Source organism: Chelon labrosus (assembly GCF_963514085.1).
Source record: "Chelon labrosus genome assembly, chromosome: 12".
Lineage (NCBI taxonomy): Eukaryota > Metazoa > Chordata > Actinopteri > Mugiliformes > Mugilidae > Chelon > Chelon labrosus.
In genome coordinates, this window is record NC_140345.1 from 6025765 (window position 1) to 6037756 (window position 11992).

The window sequence follows — 11992 nt, forward strand, 5'->3', positions numbered from 1 at the left end:
GAGCTGCAGACTGCAGTGTAGGTGCCTCGGGGCTTCTCAGAGGTACCAATTTAGTTTACACATAAACAATTTGAGCCAACTTACCAGACTGAAAGTGGAGGCTGTTTTAACCGTTTCTGGTCCACGGCGGACAAGAGGACTCGCAACACTCTGAAAAGAAAAGCTGAGCCAGAGCGAGACAACTATGAGTTTAGGAAGATGGAAATGGCTTGCTGACATTGGCAAACAACGGTTAAATTGTTTAAAAAATCATTTATAAATGTGAAACTATTGCACTGAAATATATGACATATCTGCCAAACATTTGTGCAAATACATTTCACACCTGAAACTGCACATTCCACAATATTTAGGTCTTCTTCTCATCCAACTTTTGTCTATTTTTGTTTGACTAATTATTTATTTAATGGATTGTAGTTGTACTTTTTTTAAAAATAAACTCTTCAAATAACCCAGAGATATAAATAATGTAAATATCTCCTGTATATTGTCCATTTCTGTAAACCGTTTTGAGGTTACGAAAACCATAATTAGGTGCAAGTGGAGCAACGTTTGGGCCAACACACCTCTTTCAGGTGAGACAAGCAGCATATTCCTTCCATAAAATCCTAATCAGTTAGCCTAGACTACAAAAATATCCATCCATCATCTACATCAATCAGGCATAACAATAAAACCACCATCCTAATATTGTGTAGGTCTCCCTCCAAATCAGTTGTGACTCATCAGAGAATGGACATGGGCCTTCTGAGGGTGTCCTGTGGTGTCTGGCAACAGAATATTGTTAGTGGGGGCCTTTGGGTCCTATGGGTTGAGGGGAGGAGCCTCCATGGATCATCCCACAGATACATGATCAGTTTGGGATCTGGTGAATTTGGAGGCCAGGTCAACACCTTGTGCTGTTCTTCATGTTTTTTGAGTTGTTCCTAAAGCGTTTTTGTGTGTGTGCCTGTGTCAGGCTGCTTCCTGCTGGGGATGGCTGCTGCCATCAAGGAGTGTCACTGCTATGGGGTGAGGGTGCCTGGTCTGGTCTAGGTGGGTGGTACATGTCTAAGTAACAGCCACATGAATGCCAGGTCCAAAAGTTTCCCAGCAGAACATTGTATTGTCACAAGATGGTCAATGTTATTTACTTCTCCTGTCAGTGGTCTTAATGTTGTGGCTGATTGTTGTGTATTCACTAGTGTTGTGAGCGACTGGATTCTCTCCCAACTGGCACTGGGTGGGAGGTGGGATACCAGCCAGTCACAGTGCCACCACAGGGCTAACACAGAGAGCCAAACAACCGTTCAGACTCATATACACACTTACAGTTAGTTTATTAAGTCTTGTATTCATTTGGGTTAAAAGCCCAACTGTCACAGAGAGAATGTGCAGGCAGACTGGTTCAAACCTTGTTAGCATCCAATATTCCAGTATTTCTCAATTAACTTTTACTTTCTGTCTAACCATTTAATTTGTGTGATTGTGGATCTTTGCTGGCCACGTTTACAACGATGTATTTTCCCATTCAGTTTTATAAGTGACATGATACTCAACCCAATTCATATTTTAACAGACCAAATTGCATTAAGTCATACGAGGATTTAAACAAATCTTGTTAATCATAATTAAGTCAAAACAGTATTGCAAACAAAAATACTTATGAAATATCCACTTTGTGTTATTTGGCTGTGAACTGGTTAGTCCCATCAGATCTTTCACATTGCATGTGATCATGTCCTGATGCTATCATCAGGGGTTTTTTTTAATTTCATGAAGCTCATCAGAAGAACAGTGCCTCTCTGTTGACATGTTCTTTGAAAAAGAAAAAAAAAAGGCTTCCAAATTAAAGAGTCACTTGTTTAAGTGCAACGATCCTCCTCAAGCCTCTGGCCTAAAACCATGGAAGCGTGTTATTGCCTGATTCTGGAAAAGACCTGTGAAGTTGTGAGAGTCCCATGATGATGCAGAACTAATGGCACAAACAGAAACTTGCGTGTTTCTTGCATCAAGAGAGGGTAGATTTGTTTTCTTGCGTTATGCACAGAAGGAATCAGCTCATATTGAAAGCGTGTATCAGTAAAGCAGAATCTCGCTAGAACAGATATAAATACAGATATTTTTACCCTCATTCTCTCTCTCTCTGGCCAATAGTCACCCTCTTGGGACTAAATGAGACAGTCAGGTACTAAATAAATCCACATCCCTGTGAGTATTCGTGATAGTCATCGTGAAACCACACTCTTCCCAAATGCCTAGCCTCAAAGTCATCCCTTTTGTAAAAACACAGCCACTCCTATCCTTATATGCACTTGTATGGACATTTCCGGTGATAGATAGACTTTACAGAATCGTGTTTGAACTATCCCACAGAAAAGGACTAAAAATAAAACCCTCACTGGTATTTATGACTACTGAGAACATGTTTTCCCACATTGAAGGGTCTAATGCGGACTGGAGCGTTGTCAATATGAACGCAATTCTGCTGGGCTAAAAGAAGTCCGCGCACAGAGACAAACGTGAGCATGTATTTCGGTCCAAATAATGAAGGCCAAAGTCATTAGATGCTGTCCTTTTTTCTTTTTTTTTCTCCTCCCTGTCATTAAGGTGGAGCCCGGAGGAGTGTGCTGGAGGAGTGTAATCGAGATAATAACACGGTTGCGCAGCTGCTGATGGGGACTGTGGAGCTGAGCCAGGTGAGAAGTCAGCATGCTGAAAGTTTGAGTGCAGGTTTACTTGACAGCACCACCTGAGGACAGGACCCAACAGGTCAAGGGAGAGAGCAGATGTGAAAGGTGGACGGGAGAAGCGCCTTCAAAAACATTTCGTGCATGCTTGCATGCAGTTCCACTCGTAGTTTACACCGCCTTTAAAGCTTACAGGCTGTGCATTCGATTTCCAGTGCAATTAGAAGAAGTGAGCATGAATGCACATTCAGTCAAGCACACCAACCTCACAGTCTTACACACCCCAGCAGCATTATAATTACAGCGCTCCACACCCACAGCAGTTTGTACGCATCCCTCACTATTTTCACTCTGGATCATTCAGGCATCTGCTTCCTGTTTGCCCCCATCCCAGAAGCTTAAGCCCCGTGTAATCATTCAACACCACTCCACTTCCTTCCCTCTGTCCCTCCATCCTGCTGTCCCCTCTCTGCTGGGAACTGTTGACTCATGCTTCGCTAAATCAACAGTGTTGAAACAGAGGCATCCATCTGGATTTTGGTCACTGCTGTAGCCTGCTGGTCATTTACCTCTTCACCGGAACAAACCCCTGCAGCTATAGTCAACACAAACTGACACTCGTGATAACAAGCCGAGCTGCCTCTCATCCGAAAACAAGCACTGTGACACCACCGCACAGACGGCGGAGCAGAGCGGTGTCAAAAAGTGACCCGGACGGCTTGTAATTATGCCAGATCAAGTTCGTCATGAGTTCTTTATTTTCGGGACCCGAGGATTTTGGGGAAGCAGATGCCGTTTCCATGCTCTGTTCTCAGAAAACGTCTTTAGCCAGCAGATAAGTGGGAGCTTCCTTTCTTCGAGCAGAAATAAAAGAACAGCAGGAAATTTGTTTGGTCGCGCGCCACCGGCTGCACGCCAGAACACAGGAGTTCTCGAAAAAAAAAAGTCTGCTTTGCATGCAATCACACATTTTGAGCTGGAGCACTTAATGATTAACTCATCCCTGGAGCTGCTGCGTGAGCTAACATGTACAGGACAGATCTCATCTTTTTGTGAAAAGTCAAACCGTATCAAAGTGACGTCTCCCAGTGATCTATGTCTTACTTCAGGCACAGCCAAGAATATATTACTGTCAGTCAAACTGTAGAGCTATTAAGTTCATGAACTATTTGTTCTTAGAATGACAACCTGTAAAATGATATTTATAGGTAAGGCAGAGACTCATCTTTAAGGATGAAGTCTGACCTTTTAGTGATTTGGGGATTCAAATGAGTGCTGCAAGAAGAGAGAAAGAAATCCAGCCGGACTATTTCTGCTGAATGCTTTCTGCAAGCATTATTGTTTGATAGAGTCTCCCCTTGAGTGCACAAAATATGTCAGCACCAGAGACATCAGGGAGTGCAGTAAGTTAACCTTGCCTGCGCGTGTCTCTGTATGCGTCTGCGAGTATATGCATCCTTATAAATGTGCTGCGAGCGAATGTGTGCGTGCCGTATGTGCTGCATGCATTCTTCAGCTCTCCCTGACAGTGGAATGCAAAAACATCACTCCCTTGTAGTGGAAACCATCTGCTTCACTTGTTGGCCAGCTTGTGCAGTGTCAGGGTGTTTACACTGAAGCTGCATGCTTGGAAGACGAAAAAACAAACAAACAAAAAAAAAAAACAGGCGAGGATTCATAAATCAGCTTCCTGTTCCAACACCCAGAGTTAATGCAGCATCAGCAAAGAGTGATGCTTATCACTGGTGAAATGGCTGACCTGTAATCTGGGAAGCAACCAGAATGTTTTGCCCTCATGCAAAAGCTGCGCACGCTCTCCTGCACCCTGTTGCGTCTTCCGGAGGTTTTGTAGTTAGCTGGGAAAACATGAGATGTTATCCAGGTAGCTGCTAGAATGCTTAATTATCGACTTTTTAAATGTGACAGCTGAGTAAAAGAATGATTGATGATCGCCATCAAGAGGTTTTCATCTTTATGCTGAACCTCACACCGCCCAAATTCATTCCAGTGATATCTTTTCATTTGCTCCACTGGGTGAAATGTAATAAACATCTCCTCTGAGAGAATGAAATTCCAGGGCTGCAGCTGCTGGCGTCGGACTACAAAGTAAGCAGGGCAACGCGGCCTGATCCCACCCCCACATTCAGTCCCCCTCTCAAGCAGCACGTAGACTCCAGCCATTGCTTTTGGACCAGACCTCTCCGAGATCCAGCAGCATTAGCTGTAACACGAGGATGTGTTCCAGCGGGAAATTAAATAGACGGAGCGAAACGTTCCTCTGACGTCCAAAAATAATGACTCTATACGTTGACCTTTGCTCGCTCTGATTTGCTTTCTGCGCTGAGTGTTAATTAGATGTCATTTGGAGTATTTGGAGAAAGCCTCCAGTTCCAGCTGCCTTTTCCACCTCCAAAGATTCTACTTAAAAGGTTCACAAGCTTGATTCTTACCTTATTAGTCAACGTTACTGTGCATTTTCAGCGTTCTTTGCTCAGGTTGACTCATCGTCGTGTAATTGTCTGCACCCAGAAATAGAATCAAGGGCTCAGTTTTTGCTGGACAGTGCAGCGTACAGAGTGATGTTTAGCCTGGAGGCGCCGGGAGGCCAGGCGTACATTCTGAGGAGCTCGACTGCTGAGTTCACCCTGGGACATGATGAGAGGAGAAAATAAACTATTACAGTCTCACAAAGTATTCACTGGAAGTAAATGGACCCCTGTGTGTATGCGTACGTGTGTGTGTGAGAGAGAGATGATGCGTGGAGGTGTATAGTGGGAACAATAAACACAGCTTGAAGCCTTGAACTCTAAACCGTGGGCTGTTATGCCACTTTTAACACAGATTTGGACATAAACACAGCTGACATCCAGTCACAGCTGAAAAAAAAAAAAAACAGGACATGCTGATTGGACGAGGCCTCACTTTAGTAATATCATCTTGCAAATATTTGCTGGTATCTCACACCCTTTCTCTCTCTGTGTTTAACCAAACCTTCACCCCTCTCCCTGGACATTAATCTCTCTCTGCGCCGTCTGCTGTCCGAATCCCTGCTGCTGTTCTTGATGGACCAGGTGTTTGGAATAAAAGTCTTTTAACCTGCTGCTGAGTTGAGCAGACGACGGAGGCGAGACATAGGCAGTCGCTTAATAAATAATGGCCAGGGCCGTCTAAAACTGTTTTACAGCGTGGCAGATCGTTTGAGTCACTGTTCTAGTAAAAATTAAAGATTCATTCTGAGCAAGAGGAGGATCCAGTTAATATTTTATTCTTCTTTATTCTTCTTTTCGCAAGCAAAGGTGAATGTATTTGCCATAACTCCACATACAATATAAAAAAAGGCATCAAGCTAACATATAAAAGAAGCAATAGTAAAAAGTCGTAAACGTGAAATTAAAGCAATAAAATTTAACACGTTTAAGCAGAAACGGAACAAAATGCATTGAACTACAGAGCAAACTGAAAAGTTTTAAACCTCGATTTTACAGGATCGAGAGTTGGGGAGCAGTTTTCGACGACTTTTCTATAAAAACTGACAGCTTATTTCCTGAAGTTAAGCCTTGACTGCTGGCTCGGTGAGTAAAACCTGTCTCCGATCTTATCTGCGGGGTCTGCACAGTTCATAGCCAAGCAGAAGCCAACATCACTATTTAACATCAGTTCACTGACGCGCAGGAATCCAGAGCAGACGTCTGAAATTTGTTCTCTAACAGCTGTCTAATTGGTTTTGCAAAGCATTAAAGTAGCCCAATTCTTGATGACAAGTACTCTAATTCCTCATGTATTCACAAAGTGATAAAGGTCCGATTTAGTAATTGCTTATATTTAAACTTGTCACAAGATGTCTGTCTAGGTTTGTGATTAATGCTGGTGATTAAAAACTGAAGTTGTGCACTGACACGTTACTGTTTTTTGGCTACCTTAAAATAAAATATTACGCTCGCTAACTGGATGGAGAAATCGCCACTTAGCGATCTCAGATTAATAATTATGACATTAAAAGTGACTGCAGTTATATCAAGCACAATGAAGGGCAAAAGGTTAACGCGTTCCCAGAGCTGAAATAACTCCTTTGGTATCTGAATTCAATTAACGCAGGAAGAGATGTTATCTGCGTAATATTTGGCTTCTGAAACCGTTCTTTATCCGTGTTATTACAGTGTACTTCACACAGAACGCTCTGCGTCACTTCCAGAAAAAAAAAATAAAAAATGATATAGCCCTTGCTGTCAGTTTTTTTTTTTTCTTTTTCTAAATGCATTCCTTTTCTAAGGGGAAATGATAGCCTGTCAGGACTTTCAGCCACTACTGCCATTTAAAAAGTGCACGCAGGAGGAAGAGCTAATTTTTTGCAGGCACGAAAAAAGTGCAGGTCCCAATTTTCTCAAACTAAACAGAACTGAATACACGCCCAGCGCACGCAGGACTTATTTTCAAGCGTCGGAGACAGTATTTGACTTTTATGAATAATACATGAAACACAGCTTGAGGCATGTAGGGGAAGTGTTAACACGACTGCGGTAACTGTTTTGCAATTGTAGTGTAATGATAAATGACTGCCTGCAAAGCTTTCATTGCATCTTCAGATAAAGCAGAACACAGACTGAACATAAACACGCTGCTAAGAGTCTGAGGAGTCCGTGGACGGCCGTGATGAACTGGCAACTAAACAGTCGACCCTTCAAAACGACTGACATCAACCATATGTCCAAAACAGATCACATTCAGGTAGCAGTGCACCTCCAAACATGGCCATGAACTGATGACAGACATCTTGATTTCACTTCTGTTATCCTACATCCTGCTGCTATAACTGCTACAGTTTCACACAAAAATATGCAAAGCAAACCAGCAGCCAGCCGTGGGACGGATCCCAAACCAAACCCCTAAAGAATTCACATCTGGACCAGGATGTAGCCAGAGTTTGGTCCAGACATGTTTCTCCTCCGTGGGTGCCTGGCACCACTCGGGGAATCGAGATTTGGTTTTTAGTAAGTGGCACTCCACCCATGCCTCATTGGGGTTGAAGACACAACCGCAAGAATTACACCCTGTATGAATGTTTGTCACCCAGTGTCTACTATAAGAACCGCCGTGCACCCACTTTACCCTGACCGAGCGAGAATAGACCTGAGCAGTCAGTCAAGCGTGGCTCTGGGAAGTCCGTAATGACTACCTCCAGCTCTATTTGGCTTTCTGCGGGAAGACTGGTGGCTCAGGGTGAAACAGAGAGGGAAGCTAAAGAAAAAAAAAAGGTCGCTCAAAAACTAAAGGTCTGTGTTGTTGGTGTAGGTGGGTTTTTTATTTTCTTGTTCAACAAAGCCAAAGAATGTGTGGTACGGATATCAGAGCACGTTTTTGAATGCAGTAGTTTGTAAGCTGGCAGTTGAAAATAAATGTAGGGATGACAAATTAAAGCTGAAGCAATGGTCTTAATCAAAGACTGACAAACTTGCAGGGTTTGAGGGCAACATTTGATCGTCTGTTTTATCGGTATCTTCAGTCGCTGCCGGCTGTTTTTAAAATGTTTACATTATTGGTGTTTTTCCCATGATAATCAAACGGAGGAGTGCGTCTCTTGAAACTTGCAGATGTCAGCTTCTTAGTCATTCAAGAGTGACTACAGTTTTTATCAACACCTTTAGTCACTGAGTGGTATCATAGCTTTATGTTTAGTTTGATTTAAAAAGTCTGCAGCGCTAATTGAGTTTTATGTCATGCAAAATATCAAGAAAATAAGGCAAACATTTTGGTACCGTGTACATCATTCACAAAGCTCATTCATTGTTAGTGAATATGAAAATCCTAACGGGTTCCAAATAAGCCTTTAAAGCTTCCTTGAGTATTTAAATGAGATTTGTGGACACTCAGAAAAATAAGGAAATGCCTGGTCATTTGAAAATAAAAATGTAAAATAGCAACGTGATCGGGACCAAGACACTTTGAGCATGTTTAATTATGGGGTTGTGATTCAAAGAGGGAGAGGTGTGAGGCAAAGATACTGCTTAAAAGACACTATGTCAGACTTTGAACTGAAGTAAGCCAGTGATTTCTGTTTATACATCCACTGATACATTACAAACAGGTACTGCTCATGGATCATTTAACAATGGTGCAAACAGATTCAGGTTCAAGTTCAGATTCAACATTTTTACTTCCTGTCCGTGACCTACAGTAAATCTAAAAAAAAAGCTCAACGAAAGGGGACTGGACTTGTTTAAAGGGAGCTGCAGAGGCCACTTGGATGAGTGGAGAAATCTCTTCAAGAACTACAATATGCTGAACTTCCTGATTCTTCCAAAGTATTATAGACACTGTGGTGGAGGTTTGTCTTATGAAGGCCCACGGTATCAGACATTAAAACCTCCAAGACCTGCTGGATTTGTTAACTTCCACTAAACAGGGGCCATGATAATGGCGCATTATATACATCTGGAGCCATTTCCTTACTTAGGACGTCGCCTTTTTGGAATCTTGATTGTAGCAGAGAAACCAAATGCGTGTGGACTTTAGGAATTCATGATCACTCATGATCTGCTTTAAGGTGTCATGTACTTGTAAAGTCGATTATATTCAAAATGGTGTAATCCATGTCTCTTTATCTGCATGCTGCAGGAATTAAAGATCCTTCTCATTACAAACACTAAGCTAAGTGGAGGAGACACTCTCTCTCTCTCTCTCTCTCTCTCTCTCTCTCTGCTTCATCCTGTGCTTTGATGTGAGTCTAAGTGATGGGCTTCCAGAGATTAGACCGTGCTCTGAAGTTTCAACGCTTTGATTGGAGAAAATATTTACAGCGCACACAAAGACACAGAGGCGTGCGTCGCTCACTTTTGAACGGGCAGCGAGAGGAAATCCAGCGGCTGTTTGCCATCACCAGATGCAGGATGAAGGGGTGGGAGGAAGCTGCGAAGACGCGGGGGAGGATGTGAGAGTCAGAATCTATTCAACATTTTGGTAAATCTGGTATCTTTACAGGAATAATGATATACGTAAGGCCTCGTGGTTTCTCGACACAGTGCAGGCGGGCTTTGTTTTCCTTAACATTCTCATGTGTCGAGAGAAATTACTCTCTGAATGACTCAGCTGTTAACCAGCCACACGACTGATGACAACACGTCATGTAGTACATTTAAATGTCTACTTTCAGTGTGTTTCATGTGCTAATAAAGTGCAACACCTTTATGTGTGAGTACTGAACTGAAACGAGCTGTTGCATTCTATATCAGTGTACTGAAAGCAGTGGATAAAAGTCAAATTGCAAACCCCGAGGCAAAAGCTGACATGCTGTTTGAAAAAGAATGAAGGCTCCTCTGTGCTCTGGTCAACAGCTGCATGTGTCGGAGATGTTGAGAAACCTTAGGAAAAGTTCATGCAGCAGTTTTGACTGACAGATTTTATTGCTTGCAGGAGCCCCCTAGAGAAACATGAACCTAAATGAAGAAGAAACACATTGATAAAACCAATTTTGAATGTGTCACTAAATCGTAGATATAAAAAGAGACACTTGATTTCAAATATAAGAATGGCTAGTTTGGAGAGTTCCAGATGAATTTAACCCTCACTTTCCTAATATAGTCTTCACGTCTGTCCAAAAGGAAGCATGACCCTGAACTCTTCTGCAGCGTATGATTTAAAAATATGCGTTTATATCTCTGGGTTTGACAGAGAAATGTGGTGCGAGCCCAAACATCATTAGGCACGGAGAGGTGCAGACAGACAGCTGAGTTTTCCGAAGCTTTTCCGCAACGTTTAACATTAGCAGGGCTCCCACAGTTCCTCCGCGCTGACTGCGCTGAGTGGGGACAGCTGCGAGAGTCGTAATCACTGTGCGTGTCCATGCACAGCTCCGTTCCCAAGCTAGCACTCCCTCTGCCCACAAATGGTCAGTGTGGGATCGTTCTGGGGATTGCTCACATTCACGTTCTGCCTTTTTTTTTTTTTTTTTATTTGGATAGCAGGTATGGTTTTCCCCCACATAAAGATCCCAGAGGCCAGGACCTGATTCTGTCATGTTTCAACATTTGGAATTTGCATAAAACCGAACAGCTTCTTCCCTCAGTCCGTCTCAGACTGTTATTCTCATTTGAGTTTTAAACAGATGAGAGTCCTGTTTATTTAATACAAACTGATTCAGTCTCTCATCAGCCTTGGTCACTCAGAGAAGTTTCACTTAATCCCATTTCCCATTTTGCTTAATGATCACACAATTAAACCATACTCGCTAGCAGGAACTACTGCTGCTTGGCGATGGGCTAAGGTTTTCAATCACTGTAACAGCAGCAAACTGCTAAAAAAATATTTACTTTACAACCTCTGCTCCTAACAGTCACTGGGAAGCCTCAAGCGTGTCAAGCACATACACTATATTTCATCAAATTATGAACATGATTTGGGGTGATGACACTCTGACATTCAGACTTTTGGCCAAATTTAGGGACTATCTAAAATGAAATAGTGTAACCATTAACTATGATTGGATTAATTTAACCCTCTCGGTCCGCACAGACTGGCACGTAAGGATAACAGTTGAGCTCACAGATCTCTGCTCCTTCTGCTTGGTTAATGTCAGACACCAGTTCACACACAAGTGGCCGCAATACGATGGCGAACTAATTGTCTAACAAGCTTCATCTGGTAACATCAGTTAACAAGAGAAGGTGAAAGACAGCTGCACATGTGCAACCTTGCAGAAATTTTGGAGACTCTCGTGGTGTCATTTGCAATCTCAAATGAACAATAATAGACATGCAAAATACTCACATTTGAGGGACTGAACCAAGATTTTACATGCATGTGTCTTCATAAATGAACAGTGAAAAACACACAAGTATTTACTCTGTATGCTATGATCTTGTTGCTGGCTGTTGCATCAGATATTTATCCTTCATAAATTAATTCAGAGCATGTTTTGTGAGGCCATCTGTGTGTGGTCTCACATTAGGCATGCTAAGGATGGGCTCGGCCTGAAGCACCTCTGCACTAAACACATTCTCATAAAAGTGTGTGTTGTAAACTGTTGAGATGGTGCATGTATCCACTGTGCATTGTTTTTAGAGCAAAATTAAAGAAAAAATAGTCTTTCAGTTACAGTAGCTCCTTCTACAAGCATACAGTATTCATGAATCTAAATGATGCCTATTAAAGGTTATTCCAGTAGGAACAGTGTCGGTCCACACACACGCTCACATTTATAATACACACATGCCTCCTTGTTCACCTTGCAGCGGGCGGTTCTCATGGTGTTGACAAGGGAGACAAGGGCTCCCATTGACAGGGTCGCCCTCCTCCCCATACGACCAGATGTTCGGAGTTAGCGGGCAGTT